The sequence below is a fragment of the Panthera tigris genome, chromosome B4 (genome assembly GCF_018350195.1).
Source record: "Panthera tigris isolate Pti1 chromosome B4, P.tigris_Pti1_mat1.1, whole genome shotgun sequence".
Classification (NCBI taxonomy): domain Eukaryota; kingdom Metazoa; phylum Chordata; class Mammalia; order Carnivora; family Felidae; genus Panthera; species Panthera tigris.
Window position 1 is genome coordinate 26,788,449 of NC_056666.1, and position 16,469 is coordinate 26,804,917.

At 44.7% G+C, this 16,469-nt stretch overlaps 1 pseudogene; it reads right to left on the reverse strand.

Moving 5' to 3' along the window:
* Nucleotides 1-6,237: 6,237 nt before the first annotated feature.
* LOC122240509 overlaps nucleotides 6,238-16,469 on the reverse strand; it is a 42,471-nt pseudogene continuing 32,239 nt past the window's right edge.

Below are 16,469 nucleotides of genomic sequence, written 5' to 3' on the forward strand. Positions count from 1 at the left end.
GTGGGGGAATGCATAAGCAGGAAGAGGGCTGGGGGGCAGTGAAAATGCTCTGCATGATACTATAATGATGAATACAGGTCAGTATGTATCTGTCCAAACCCATAGAATGTGTAAGAGTGAGTCCTAATGTACTGGGCTTTGGATAATTGTGATGCATCAGTGTAGGTTCATAGATGGTGACAAATATACCACTCTGATGCGAAATGTTGTTAGTGGGGGAGGTTGTGCATATGGCGGAGTGTGGGGGGTATATTAGAACTCTCTCTATTTGTTGCTCAATTTTGTTGTGAACCTAAAAGTACTCTAAAATACAAAATCTATTCAAAACAATTTCTATTCACAATAGCATCACAAAGAATAAAATATTTAGGAATAAATCTAACAAAAGAAGTTAAAAACTTACACTCTGAAAACTGCAAAATGCCAGTGAAAGAAATTAAAGACAACCTAAATAAGTAGAAAGACGTTCCATGTTCGTGGATTGGGAGACAATATTGTTAAGACAGCAATACTGACCAAATTCACGTATACATTCAATGCAATTCCCAGATGCCCCCACCCCACTTTTTTTTCAGAAACTGACAAAATGATTGATATGGAAATGGAAGGAACTCAAAAGAGCCAAAACAATTTTGAAAGAAAAGAACAAACTTGGAAGACTCACACTGCCCAATTTCAAAATTTACCACAAAGTTACAGTAATCAAGACAGCACAGGGGCGCCTGGGTGGCTCAGTCGGTTGAACGTCTGACTTCGGCTCAGGTCATGATCTCACGGTCTGTGGGTTCGAGCCCCGTGTCGGTCTTTGTGCTGGTGCTCAGAGCCTGGAGCCTCCTTCGGATTCTGTGTCTCCCTCTCTCTCTGACCCTCCCCTGTTCATGCTCTGTCTCTCTCTGTCTCAAAAATAAATAAACATTAAAAAAAAAAAAAGCACAGTACTGGAATAAGGACAGATATATAGATGACTGGAATAGAATTGAAAGTACAGGAATAAACCCAAACATCTGTGGTCAACTGCTTTTTGATAAAAGCTCCAACACAATTCAATGGGGGAAGAAACAGTCTTTTAAACAAATAGCGCTTCAAACAAAAGAATGAAATCAGACTACTTCCTTATACCGTACCCAAATTTAACTCCAATCAAATCATAAACCTGGATATGAGAGCTAGAACTCTGAGACTCTAAGAGAAAACATAGCAGCAAATCTTCATGACCTTCTATCAAACAATGATTTCTAAAATAACAACACCAAAGAGGGGAGCCTGAGTGGCTCAACGGTTAAACATCCAACTCTTGATGTTAGCTCAGGTCATGTTTTCACAGTTGTGAGAATGAGTCCCGTGTGGGACTCACGTTGGGCTCAGGTAGGCTCAGGATGGGTTTGTGTTGGGCTCCACGATGAAGCCTGTTTGAGATCCTCTCCGTCTCTCTCCCTTTGCCTCTCCTCCACTTGCCTGTGCTTGCTTATACATGCATGTGCACTTGCTTTCTTTCTCTCGTTCTCTCTCACTCTCTCTCTCTCTCTCTTTCTCAAAAAAAAAAAAAAAAGAAAAGATACAGCACCAAAGAAAAAAATAGATAGATTAGACTTCATCAAAATTAAAAAATTTTGTGTTTCAAGGGATACCATCAAGAAAGTGCTAGGATAACCCAGAGAATGGGAGAAAATATTTGCAAATCCTACATCTGCTAAGGGACTTGTATCCAGAGCACTGGAAGAACTCTTAGAGCTCAATTACAAAAAAAGATAAGCCTAATAAAAAATGAACATTGGGGCGCCTGGGTGGCTCAGTTGGTTAAGTGTCTGACTTTGGCTCAGGTCATGATCTCACAGTTCCTGGGTTCGAGCCCCGCATCGGCTCTGTGCTGACAGCTTAGAGCCTGGAGCCTCCTTTGGATTCTGTGTCTCCCTCTCTCTCTCTGCCCCTCCCCCACTTGCACTCTGTCTCTCTCTCTCTCTCTCAAAAATAAATGAACATAAAAATTTTTTTTTAAATGAACAAAGACTCCAAACAGACATTTCTCCAAAGAAGATACACAAATGGCCAATAAGAACATAAAAAGAGACTCAACATCAGTAGCCATCAGGTAAATGCAGAGCAAAACTACAGTGAAGTACCATTGTACACAGCTGGGCTGACTAGACTCAAAAAGATAAGTAGTGGGGCGCCTGGGTGGCTCAGTCGGTTGAGCGCCCAACTTCAGCTCAGGTCACGATCTCACGGTTCGTGAGTTCGAACCCCGCGTCAGGCTCTGGGCTGATGGCTCAGAGCCTGGAGCCTGCTTTCGATTCTGTGTCTCCCTCTCTCTCTGCCCCTCCCCTATTCATGCTCTGTCTCTCTCTGTCTCAAAAATAAATAAACATTAAAAAAAAAAAAGATAAGTAGTAACATGTGTTGGCAAAGATGTGGAGAAAGTGGGCCCCTCATACACTGCTGGTAGGGATAAAAATGGTGCAGTGGCTTTGGAAAACAGATTAAAAAGAGTTACTACGTGGCCCAGCAATTACATCACTAGGTGCGTACCCAAGAGGAATGAAAACACACGTTCGTATAAAAACGTGTGGGCCAATATTCAGAAAGACGTTATTCATATTAGCCAAAAAGCGTGACGAACCCAAATGTCCATCAACTGATGAATGGACAATAAATTGTGGTATATCCATGCAGTGGAATAGTATTCAACACTAACAAGAAATGAAGCACTGATACATGCTCCAACATGGATGAGGCTTACAAACTGATGCTAGGTGAAAGAAGCCAGGCACAAAAGGCCATGGCGTGTATGACTCCATTTGTATGAAATGTCCAGAAGAGGCAAATCTATAAGGACAGAAAGTAGATTCATGGTCACCTAGACCTGGAGGAACAGGGGAAAGTGGGAATGAATGCTAACGTAATGTGTACGGGGTTTCTTTTGGAGTGATGAAAATACTCTAAAATTGATTGTGGTGATGGCTGCACAACGCTGACGGTACAAAGAAACATTTAAAGTGTACGTTTAAAACCACGTGAAATGGAAATGTACACCAGTAAAGCTGTTGTTAAACGAGCTGTATCACAAGTTCAAAAAATATATAAATTATACCAGCAATACAACAATTATGTATAAATTCAGCCAAGCATGTAAGATAGATAAAGAATGGAACTCATGGTCAAATCTGACCATTTTATATTATTCAAGGGGAAGATTATGGGTGTAGTTACTTTCAAGATGTTGTAGGGTTTTTTGTGGGTTTTTTTTTAAGGTTTATTTATTTTTGAGAGAGAGACAGAGCGCAAGTGGGGGAGGAGCAGAGAGAGAGCGGGGACAGAGGATCCGAAGCAGACTCCACGCTGAAGTAGCGAGTCTGATGCGGGGCTCGAACTCACAAACCGAGAGATCGTGACCTGAGCTGGTCAGAAGCTCAACAGACTGGGCCACCCAGGCGCCCCAAGATGTTGTAGTTTTTTTTAATAAATGCTATCTTCAGATGGTCAAGGGCCGGGGGAGAAGGGATAATATTTCTTACTTTCTTTTTATTGGTCCAGTAAAAATGGGGAGCACCCGGGAGGCAGAAAAAGGGCCACCTGCTGACCCACTTTCTGATTACTCCTTCCCGGTCCTCATAACCCACCTGGGACATCTGTATACCAGACCTTGCCCAAGTGGGCCTTCTTTCTTCCTTCGCTCCTTCTTCATTCTTTTCTTTCTGGCTGCCTGCCTGCCCTCCTTCAAAAAGCAATTATTGAGCCTCTGCCACTAGGCGGGCCCGGTGGAGTTGGACATTCCCAGACCCACACCCTCTACATGAACCCACAGCCAAATGCTACAACTACGCAGAGTCATAACATGATCTCATTTGTGTGCTTTGGGTATGCCAGTGTCTTCGCTTGGGATGCACTTTTTTTTCCTTTCTCGGTCTACCAAAGTCTTTCAAGGCATGGCTTACAACTCACCTCTTCCATGAAGTCTGCCCTGATTTCCCCGATCAAAATTACATCTTCCTGTGTTTACATTCCTCAGTCATGTTGCTGGTATCATTTGCTCTATCATTTTATTTTATTTTTTTGATGAATATGTGTTCACAAAACTTTATTAAATCACATATATTTAGGTCCTAATTTTTCTGGTTTTGATTTTACCACGGTACGCGTACCAAATTTCTTAAGCGATGTACAATCTTTTGAGACCTAGTTATCAGTTTGCTGTGACGTATCCAAGTTTATTTTCTCAATTTGAGTGCAGAGTTTCTATGACCCAGAATATTGTCTATCTTGGTGAGTATTCCATATACACCTCCATCTGGTTTTTATCATTTATTTTATTCTGCTTGGTATCATAATTGGTCATTGTGAAAATGCCATTGACTCTCATTAGGTATTAAGTTCCTTGAGAGCAGTTACCTCATTTAATTCATTTATTTCCCAAAACCTAGCCTAAGGCCAGACACACAGGAGCTGCCCAATAAATGTTTGTAGAATCGCCCTGCTGTTTAATCCTTAATACTTTTTGCGTGATTATTAAACATGCCTAGTGTCAGCATATTTATGCCTGTTAAAAGCTATATGAACTGTGTTCTTAGTTTTCAACTTTTCTAAAAAGTTGAGGGGTGTCTGGGTGTCTGGGTGGCTCAGTCGGTTGAGCATCTGACTCTTGATTTCAGCTGGGGTCATGATGCCAGGGCCATGGGATCAAGCCCCGTGTAGGGCTCCACACTCAGCATGGAGCCTGCTTCAGATCCTCTCTCTCTCCCTTCCCCTCGGCCCCCTCTCCCGCTAGCAATCTCTCTCTTTCTTTCTCTCTAACAAAAAAAAAAAAAAAAAAAGAACTTGACAAATTAAAATGCCAAAAGGAAATTCTGATTTCTCAAAATTGTCTGCCACATGAAAAAGAGTTATTTTCTTTAGCTCGGTAAACAATTGACAAAGACGTGTGTTTGGGAATTAGGGGGAGGGGCAGATATTTGAATAATTACGATGAAGAAACAACCTAAGATAAATGAAAATACCCTCCAAGGGGCGCCTGGGTGGCGCAGTCGGTTAAGCGTCCGACTTCAGCCAGGTCACGATCTCGCGGTCCGGGAGCTCGAGCCCCGCGTCAGGCTCTGGGCTGATGGCTCCAAGCCTGGAGCCTGCTTCCGATTCTGTGTCTCCCTCTCTCTCTGCCCCTCCCCCGTTCATGCTCTGTCTCTCTCTGTCCCAAAAATAAATAAAAAACGTTGAAAAAAAAAATTAAAAAAAAAAAAAAGAAAATACCCTCCAAGAATTTCTTGCAGGTAATTTCAGTGTATCCTTAGCCAGGTATCCTAGTCTATAGTGAAGCATTATTACCAATTGGTTCTGATTTCCCCAGGGGAAGGAAAAAGAGCCGGAACATAGCTTTCCGTTTGGTCTTTGGACAAGTCGTTCAGCACTAGAGTGACAGAATTCTTTCTCTCCCTAGCGGCGGGCAGTCCTGAGCTAGGTCACTGGTCCCACAGATCTCCTGGGTGGCTCAGTACCCCATCACAGGTCCGCAGGGTGAAATCAGGGAAGTCCAAAGCTCCCGCTGAGTGAGCACACCGCCACCTCCTGGTCGGAAGAGATAATGCAGCCATCTGGCCCTGACCAAGGTCGCCAGGAAGAAATGCCAGAGCCTGTGGGTTAGGCCTCTTTCCAGGGCACACAGCCAGCAACCAACCAGGAAGCCTGGGTATGCAGCTCTAAGGGGAGTCTTACTAGCCACCCTTTGTGTGCTCTGAGGCACCATTCGAGACCCCGAGACTTAGCAGGGAACCAACCAGACCAAGTTTCCTGCCCCCAAGGAGCTTAAAGTGTAATGGGGAGACGGACAGCAAACAAAATATATGCAAAATATTTATAGGGAAGAAGGTACTAGTGCTTAGGGCAAAACAAAACCCGAGAAGGGGTAACAGGGGACGCTGGAGGTGCAGCAAGGAGGGCTGCAATTTTAGCAAGAGGTCAAAGGCCTCCCTGCAGCCTGCAGGAAGGTGTCCCCATCAGAGGTGCTGTGAAGAAAAGACCCTGCAGAAGAGCAAGGCCCGTGGGTGGCGTCCTCAGAGAACAGCCAGGAGCTTGGGGGGGGTGGGGGGCAGGAGGCTGGGGGTGGGGGGAGGGGCGGCACGGGGGAGACTTGGCTAGGTGAGATCGGCCTGGCATTACAGTAAGGATTTTTTACCTGACTGAGTGAGTTGGGCCTCACTCAGTTGGAGGGTCTCCTCGAGAGGGGCACGGTCTGACCTGCATTCTAAAGATTCACTCTGTGCGCTGAAAATAAACTCTGGAGGGAATTAAGAGTGCAAGCGGGAGGCGACTCTGGTAACACAGAGAAGACATCATGGCGGCTTGGGCCTGGGTGCAGCAGCGGGTCAGGAGGAGGCCTGGAGGGTCGGGGAGCTGGTCCTCCAAGGCAGCCCCGGCTGTCTCGTGGAGCTCCAGAAAGCCGTGAGCAGGGGAATCAGGACCCAGTTTAAGGCAGCAGTCCCCCAGACTGGGACAAGAGGCCCCGCTCGTGTTCTGACAAGCACATAATCTAGGCAAGTACGGGGCCTCTCTAAGCTTCATTTTCTTTATCCTCAAAAAGGGATCAGAGTTCCCATCACCATGGTGTTTTTAAGATAAGTAGGTTAAATAAAAACACATGGATCCGTGCTTAGTAAATCATAGCTTTCTTTCGAGTGAAATCTCTATTGACCAAGCATGCCCTCATCACGTTCTCTCTCCTTCTTCCAGGGAAGGCAGGTGAAGGCCACCTCTAGGATTCAAATCTTCAGATCGATGGGGACTCCAGAAACATCGGTTCACAGCCTTCCAGCTGCACAAGCTCGCAAGCCAGTTCCACGCGGGGAAACTTCTGTGAAGGAAAGAGCCTACTAAATCAAACGTCGGTGCCAACCAGAAGCAGAAAGGATGCTGAGCTCTGGCTGGTGGGTGATCACACGAGATGTCGTGTGTGACTTGTGTTTGGGGCTCGGTCTTCCCGAGTCACACTCGGGGCCCACGCTTGTGGCCTGGCGGTCTGCTACACGTTCCCCACACTTACTTCAAATCGAGTTTCGCTAACTTGAGTCTACTTTCCATTACGCGTTCTACAGACACTGACATAATTTCCTACCTCAGAGACATCGATTTTACACAGCTGGTGGCAACATTGGACTTCTTCTGTTCTGTGCTCCCTCGCACGTACCGAGCGGTATTGTGACAAGCCACTGTGCCCAACCTCCTTCAGCAGACTACTCAAATCCAGTTCAAAAGGCTCCTCTCAAGCAAGGGGTACTCTAGGTCTCACGTTTGCATTGGTAAGACATTCTGATGTCTCTTTCCTAAACAAAAAGACTCCCGCGTGGGTTTTGCTACTGTCCGCTTTACAGAAAGTTACAATGAGTTCTCACACTGAAATCGGAACTGCCGTCTTCCCGTTCGGATGCTCCGTTACAGGAACAGGAGGCTGCATTATCTGATAATTTGGGGGAGAAAGGTCCACTCCAGGTGAATCTCCTTTAACACGAGATCAAAATGTCTCAGTGGCTCAGTCGGTTGAGCATCCAAGTCTTGACTTCGGCTCACGTCATGATCGCAGGGTTGTGGGATCAAGCCCCGCATCGGGCTCTACACTGATCGTGGAGCCTGCTTAAGATTCTCTCACTCTCTCCTGCTCCTCTCCCCAGATCATGCATTCTGTCTCTGTCTCTCTCTCTCCCTCTAAAAAAAAAAAAAAAAAAAAAAAAGTCCTGATAAAAATGGAGTAAAGCACGACAAGAGATCACTAGATCACTTAAAAAGGAATAAAACCTCAGTAGTCATTTCTTGAGGCTTCTAGGGAACGAACTCACTTTTATTTAACTACGAATAAAGGGAAATAATTGAGTATTTATTTTGTAGTCATCTATACTGTCCCCCGAGGTGACCAAACTGTTGATGAGGGAAGTTTCTCTTTCTAGAAGTATTGTGTCTATGTATGAATAAGCAATGACAACACACTGTCACACTGCAAACCCGTAATGACTCTAATGGATCTAAGCACTCAGTATCCATGGCTCACGAGAGTCACCCGGGCAGACGTGCTCACGAGGGTCTCACTCCACCTATGAAGTGTTCTTGCCGAAATATCAAACCTGAGTCTGATCAGACTTCTGGATCTGTCAATTTACAGAATACACGGGAGACAAAAAGATGTGATAACCATGTCCCCAGCAAGCAGGGAGAAAAATCAGACTCTGAGGAGTTCTGCAGGACAAATCCGATTCCTTCATCCACGGCAAGATTGCAGTGAGGGAGAGAGGGGAGGAGGAGGAGGAATAGAAGGAGGAGGAGGAGGGCGAGGAGGTTTCCGGGGGCAGGGCGGGGGACAGGCAGAGACAGAAAGGGAGAGAGGAGGGAACGTACAGATTAAAAGAAGTTTAAGGATTCCTGTTATTTAGATCATGATTCGAACAACCTGCAAAATTTTAAACTTGTAAAACAGAGAAAGGTATGCATCAAGATATTTGCTACACTCAGGCCCTATAGCTAATTTTTAAAGTGTGATGATGGCATTATTGTTATTTTTTTCATCTCTATCTTGTAGACTTACATTCTGAAATATTTTCAGATGCAATGATAGGCTATAGAGTTGAGGGAAGGGTGGGCATGGAGAAAACAGGCCGTGTGCGTCTAGTACGTGACGTTAAAAGCCAGGACAGTCACTACTTTGGGGAAAAATAGTGGCCGCAAGGGAGCTGGTGACACGGTATCTCTTGACCCCTATGCTGACTAAATTGAATTTTTTATTTTATTTTAGTTTATTTTTTTTTTAGCTTATTTTGAGAGAGAGAGAGAGAGAGAGAGAGCAGGGAGGAGCAGAGAGAGAGGGAGAGAGAGAATCCCAGGCAGGCTCCACACCGGCAGTGTAAAATCCAATGAGGGGCTCGAAATCCACAAACCTCAAGATCGTGACCTCAGCTGCAAACAGGAGTGGGACACTTAACCGACTGAGCCACCCAAGTGCCCCCAATTGATTTTTTAAATTTGAGAAAATTTACAGGCCGTACGTCTTATGACTTATGCACTCTCCTATATATGTTTCTGTGTTTATTCAAAAAAGCTTGGCCAAAGTTAAAAAAAAAAAAGTTGGCCAAAAACTGACCCCAAAAATTGGCCATGAGTTAAGAAATTGTTCAAGCCTGGTAACAGATACAGAGGCGTTGATCAAAGAATTACCTCTGTGTATGTTTTGGATTTCCCATCATAAACCAAAATCGTTATAGTCAAGAGTCCAAACATAAGATTCAACTCAAGCTTTGTCTTGCGAAACCACACTAAGCAAGCCAAAGACAAGTTTGTCCGAAGTTTGACAGGATGCAGGTTAAAACTGTATCCACGCGCCAATTCTTAGAAGGAACAAAGTGAATCCTGGGCAATGACATCTTTTGCAGCACTGAGTTTCACAATGAACCCATTAAAGTGGGTGGTGTTTTGCTCCATGACACTGCTTCTGCCGTTTCCCCGGGGACCTCCCCTAGTCAGTCCTTCGATGGCAAAATCACACCCTGATCGAGCGTGTGGCATCATTCTCGACGAGTTTCTCTCCTCGCGTGGACTGCTTGAGTCCTGTCAGATCCTCACCCGTCCGTGACTCTGCAGATGTTCTGAGCCGTTCTCAAGCACCTATTTCAACACTTGCATGAAATCCCAACTCTTTTGCAAGATCTGAAACTCACTGCTCAGTAATATGCAGTCTTGTTTGGGCTGTGGCTATTCAGAGGCCTACAGGTCAGTCAACACAGACAGGGTGACCGAGAAAACAATGGCCGGAGACCAATTCTGCTTCTTCGTGTCCCCCCCACCCCCCTGCCCCCCACCCACGAAAGCGAGTGAGAGTGAGGGAGGGGCAGAGGTAGAGAGAGAATCTTAAGCAGACTCCACATCAGTGTGGCTTGATCTCATGACCTTGAGATCATGGCCTGAGCCGAAATCAGGAGTCGGACGCTCAACCGACTGAGATACCCCAAGGCACCCCTTCATTTTAGATAAAGAGAAAAAGTCTACTTAAAACACAATACATAATATACTATAATTTAAGAGGAGGAAATAGAGATGATTTAGCACTGGCTGAGTTTGCATGTGGTCGGTGCATTCATGAATGTTTTCCTGCCAGTTGGCTTGGGCTTCCCTCAATTGGTTCCCTCAATAAATTCCTTCCTCAAATAAATAAATTCCCTCAATAAAACCGAGGGCAAGTGGGGGCTATCAGATAAGGAGTAGTCCAGCAGCAAGGACTTCTATGGCTAACGGGTGAGAATCTATCGCTCCTGACATTAGTGAGTGTTGAAAAATGTCCTGACAGTTTCTGAAGCATGCCAGAAGAGGCTTACCTCCATCACATACCCCCTCATTAAACAGAGTAAGAGGTCCTTCCCAGACCCTGCAGCCCCGAGAGTTATTATCACCCCCCTGTCCCTCATGCCATGTCCGCCTCTCTTGATCCCCTCCCCCATCCCCGGCTTGGCATCTCGCCTCTCCCCCAAATGAAACTCAAAACCCTCTCCCCTCTTTTATATAGAGGGGTTCAGCTTGGCCCCAGCCCTGGTCTTCAAACTGCCTTCCCATTTCTCACAACTCAAAGCATAAGAGGACTTCACAGCCACCGGCGTGTCTCTCCTTCGAGGGTCATTCAGCAGACTGGACTTTTTATCTGAGTTTATCTTCTGGGGCCTCCACTGACCAAACATCCATACATTCCTTCCAGACGCAGAGAGTGCTCTGCTCATGACAGACTCTGGCCAATACTGTTCTCTTCACCCTGGATGTAAGGAGAGAAAACGGAAAAGCTGTTTTAACACGAGTTCTCTCAGAATGGCGTCATTGTGAGACCCTTGTACTTTATTCTCTTTTTGCTTATCTGTATTGTTAAGTGATCTGTAGTATAAACATCTATTTAAAACATTTCACCTTTTGTAAAAGATTGTATCGAGCATGAAAGGTTATCATGTGTGTAATGTCAGTGAAACTGACTTTTTACCTAAAAGTTATAGCTTATAGAGAAAGACGTATATTTTTTCTCTTTATCTCAAAGGGAAGAAGCATAAATGGTTTGATATTTATTTTGTTTTTCCCTATCTATCAACTATTGTGGCTCCATTGTTTGATTTTCTCACGTCATTTATGGGAAAATGTGATTGAACAAGAATTCTGGTAAATGTAGCAGGATTGGCCAAGGGGCAGTTTGTAATCAGCCCATTGCTTATATAATCAGCAGGGTTTTAACCACTCAGGAAGGAACTTCCTGCCCTTTGTTTAATTAAAACAAGTTCTCTTGAAAAAAAAAAATTCCCTTTCCTGACTAGTATTTACATGAAGAATTGCCCACATTAAAAGCAGCCGCAGACTATGAAGAGGCATCGTTAAGCCAGCTATGAGTTTTCACGGTGCCAATGACCACTGTCAACAGGGGGCATGAGAGATATCTTAACCTTGAAAAAAATAGAAAAGCCTGTCTTGGCTACGATGATAAGGAAGTGAGGCTTAGATCTCCCCACAGTGTGATAACAGCTTCTGGGAAATTTACTCTGGGCTGTGTATCTATCGCTTGTTCCCGATCCACACATTTGCAAACGATCGTGTCACATTGCTGCTGTACCCGGCAAGGTTTGATTCTCTTCCTCATCCTCCAGCCCAAATCCTCACCTGGCACAAAGGGTTAAGAGGATAGGGCAAAGAAGGCAAGTTCTCATGAGATTAATTTCACCAGTCATAGGGGCACCTAGATGGCTCAGTGAGTTAAGCGTCCAGCTTCGGCTCAGGTCGTGATCTCGTGGTCCGTGAGTTCGAGCCCTGCACGGGGCTCTGTGCTGACAGCTCAGAGCCTGGTTCCTGTTTTGGGTTCTGTGTCTCCCTCTCTCTCTGTCCCTCCCCCACCCACACTCAGTTTCTCTCTGTCTCTCAAAAATGAATAAACATTAAAAAAAATTTTTTTTTAAGTTTAACCAGTCATCTGTCCAGCAAACCTAGCCAAGGACTAATGGTTCTACTAATGGAAGTCCCTTCTACTGCTGGTGGTTACCTGTGTCGCTTCCTGAGCCCCAGCGTCAGGGCTCCACCAACCACTCTGTCACCAAACCAGATGCCCAGAAGTTACCCTTAACTCTTTCTCCTTTACCTCCCACACCCAATTAATTGTAAGTCCTGCCAGCTTAGCCTTCTAAACTTTTCTTAGGTGGTCTCTTCCTCTTGTCCTTGCCCCTTGGACATTACAACGCTTCAGTTTTTACTTATGGATAGTCCATTCTTTGCAGCTAGGTAAGCTGAAGAAACCTGGGAATAAAGTTTGAAACAAAGGTTAACCAAGTTCTTTGCCCAGTAACGAAACCAGAAAACTGGCATGCCCTATTTTAGTCCCTCATTCTCTACTAGGCACATCCTCCACTGGTCTTACGCTTTCAAATCTGCCATCAGATTTTCAGCATTATCCCCTTGATGAAATCTGCCGCTGGCTCACTGTGCATGACAAGACGAAGTCGGCTCCTCGGTGGGGGGCTCGAGGGCCACCTGCCACTGGCCAGGCACTCTGGCCGCCCCTCTTCTCCTCTCTGCCTCACACTGCATGCTCCCTGCGTGCAGCTGCCCGGGGAGCTGTGTCTCAGCCCATGTGCCCCCCTCCAACTCCCCATCCACATCCCACACGCTTCTCATGTGATTTACATGAGAACGCCTACCTGCAACTGACAACCAAACCCCAATATCTTCTCCTTTCTTTATTGCACACCTCCAAACACACTCACAGGCCTATGAATCCCTATATGGCCTATGTGTGTCTACTATTATACTTAGCATATTGAATTCATATTATTCTTCAGTCCTCATGCTTTTCCTTATGGGGTATTTAGTGATTAAGTTCACAAGGGTCGAAGAAGAGCCACAGTGGTGTTAAAGTTTTGGCTAACAGGTTCAAGATCTTTCAGGTAGAAAAGATGAATCAAGGAGACACTTCAAGACGGCAGCGTAGGGAGATCCTAAACTTACCTCCTCCCAAGACAAATCTACGGCCACATACGGAATAGTTTCCTCTGAAGCAGTCCTGAAAATTAGATGAACAGTGCCTCCACAACAAAGAATAAAGAGTCACACTGAGATGACTAAAAGGAGCAAAAATGGTCTCCTCTGTACGGTGACCCACAATTGGAGGTATCCTGAAACTACGAAGCTTTTCCCTAAGGAGCAAGGAGTTTGTGCCACACATCAGGCACCCTAGCCTTGAGCCACCAAGATGGGCCCCCAAAATGTAAAACCAATGAGGATTAGGTCCAGAGGAACCGTAGAACCGTAGGGAACAGAGAACCCGTCCTGAAAGGGCTCGAGCACAGACTCAGAGCACTGCCCTGGGACCCAAGTTTGGAAAGCACGCAGACCATTTGTGAAGAAGGCTCACTTACTAATTACGGTGATTGCCAGAGAGGCAGGAACCTGCTAGGACTCCCTGCAGAGAAGGAAGTGTTACTAAGAGCCCCTTTTGCGATCTCACTCTACCCTGCTAATGTTGGGGATGGTAGGTGTCACTTGGAAATCTTCCTCTAACCTGCTAGTGCGGGTGGGCGTGCCTCCCTTCTCCCACAGCCTGTGGCCACAGCCACAGCCGCACCACAGCCAGCCAGGCACGCGCCTCCCCTCCAATGCACTACAGTCGCGCCACAGCCCGGCAATCGGCCTGTTCCTACACACACACACCACAGCTCTGGACCCACCACAGGCAGCAGGCATGTCCAGCCCACACGGGGGGCACCTTTGCAGTGCCTGGTGGCCAGGGGATTGTGACTCTGAGCCCCATGGGTCATTTTCTATACAAGGCCACTCTTTCAATCCAGGGAGAGGTAGCTGTTTTCACTTAACACAGAGACTCGGGCAAAATGAGGACACAGTAGAATATGTTCCTAACTAAAGATTAAGACAAAAACCTCAGAAAAAGACCTTAAGGGAATCGAGATAAGTAATCTACTTCATAGAGAGTTCAAAGTAATAATGCTGAGCTATGGAGAAGAGTGGAGGAAAACACAGTAAGAACTCCAAGAAAAGGATAGAAAACATAAGAAAGTGCCCGACAGAAGTCACAGAGCTGAAGAATACAATCACTGAACTAAAAAATACACTAAAGGCTTTCAACAGCAGAATGGACGAAGCAGAAGAACAGACCAATAAGCTGGAAGACAAAGCAAGGGAACTCATCCAAGGAGAGCAGAAAAAATAAAAAAATTTAAAAAAAAAAGAAAGATTTTAAAGTGCAGCTATCTTAAGGGACTTGTAGGACAACATCAAGCTGAATACCATCCGCATTGTGGGGGCTGCAGAAGAAGAGAGAAAGAAGAGGCCGGAAAACTTATTTGAAGAAATAATGGTTGAACACCTCCCTCATCTGGGCAAGGAAACAGACAAGCAGATCGAGGAATCCCAAAACACTCCAAACAAGATGAACCAAAAGGGACTCTCACCAACACACATTATAATTAAAATGTCAAAAGCTACAGACAGAATCTTAAAAGCAGCAAGAAAACAACCTGGTACGTACAAAGGAAGCCCCATAAGGCTATCAGCAGATTTTTTGGCAGAAACTTTGTAGGCCAGAGGGAGTGGCATGGTGCATTCAAAGTGCTGAAAGGAAAAAAAAAAAAAAAACTTCCAACCAAGAACATTCTCCCCAGCAACATGAGCACTCAAAATAGGAGAGATTAAAAAAATTTTTTTTGGATAAGCCAAAGCTAACGGACTTTATCACAACACTGACCTTACAAAAAAATGTTAAAGGGGCTCCTTTAAGCTGGAAAGAAATGGCTGTAATTAATGATGAGAAAACAGGGGCGCCTGGTTGGCTCAGTCAGTTAAGCATCTGACTCTTGGTTTCCACTCAGGTCATAATCTCAAGGTTCATGAGTTCAAGCCCCACATGGGACTCTGCACTGATAGTGCACAGCCTGCTTGGGATTCTGCCCCTCCCACACACTCTCTCTCAAAATAAATAAATAAACTTAAGAAAATGATGAGAACATATGCATTAGTAAAAAAAAATCTCACTGGGAAAGGTAAATATATGGTACAGTTCATGGATGAATCACTTATAAAGCTAGTATAAAGATTAAAAGACAAAAGTAATAAAATTAAAACTGCAATAATCTGTTAAAAGAGACATAAAATAAAAAGATGTAAAATGTGACATCAAAAACCTAAAACATGGCAGAGGATTAATTTTTTAAAAAAAAAGAAAAGTTGAATCTTCACTGAGGGATCCATTCTTATGATGACATTTAAAGGCTAATCAGGGGTTCCTGGGTCCTCAGTAGGTTAAGTGTCTGACTCTTGATTTCAGCTCAGGTCACGCTTTCACGGTTCATGGGATCGAGCCCCATGTCAGGCTGTATGTTGACAGCATGGAGGCTGCTTGGGATTCTCTCTCTCTCTCCCTCTACCCCTCCCCTACTTGTGCTCTCTCTCTGTCTCTCTCTCTGTCTCTCTCTCTCTATCAAAGAAAAGGCTAATCAATGAGCAAGTTATAGCTAGCAAATTTTCCTATCAGACACTTCTGTTTTTTTTTTTTTTTCATATTGCCAATTCTTGTTATACAGAAGACAGGGATCGATGCAGAGATTTATATAAATGGTATTTATAATTTCAGACAATTATGATAAATATTATATATTTAATTCTTGGGAGGAAATCGGGATAAATATTAAGAAATCTAGAGAAGGTTCTTCTTTCCTAATTAAGGGATATCTTTAAGAAATTAAAAAGAAGAAGTCATAGAGATACATATGGAAGAACTACAAGAGTGTCCACAAAGCAAAGGAAATTTCAACATTCTGGTATTACCCCATGTGAAGAGAAGAAATTGTGCAGAGTTAAAATATCTAAGAAGTAGAAGTCACTGAAAGAGGAACTAAAAAGAAGAGAAGGGACAAAATGGAAGGACAAGAAATGTTGGAAACCACACTGGAGGGACTAAAGTCCAAGCTCATCCAGTTTTATAAAAAAACAAATCCATGTGTTCAAACAGGATATTAGCATCTGCTCTGTTGAGTCTTTGAACGTTCTGAGTGGATGGGGGGTTGGTTCTGATTCTACTGCTGATTTCTTCCACACGGGCACCAACTGTGATCTTCTCAACAGCAAGTTGCCCCATTAGTCGTATCATGTATCTAGTGTCATGCAACAAAATACCCCAGAACTTAGTCGGTTATTGTCCAAGATTCTCTGGTTGTCAGTTTGGGCTGGGCTCAACGAGGCAGGTCTTCTGTTGGTCCCACATGGGGTCACGCGTGAGAGAGAATCCCAGGCGGGTTCCATGCTGTCCGTGCAGAGCCTCAGGGCTCCAACTCAGGAACCGTGAGATCACGACCTGAGCCGAAATCAAGAGCTGGTCACTTAACTGACTGAGCCACCCAGGTGCCCCAAGTGGGTGTATTATTAAAAGTACCGATTAACTACACTTAGATCATAAGGTCGTCCCAGGTAGGTGGATGCAATAT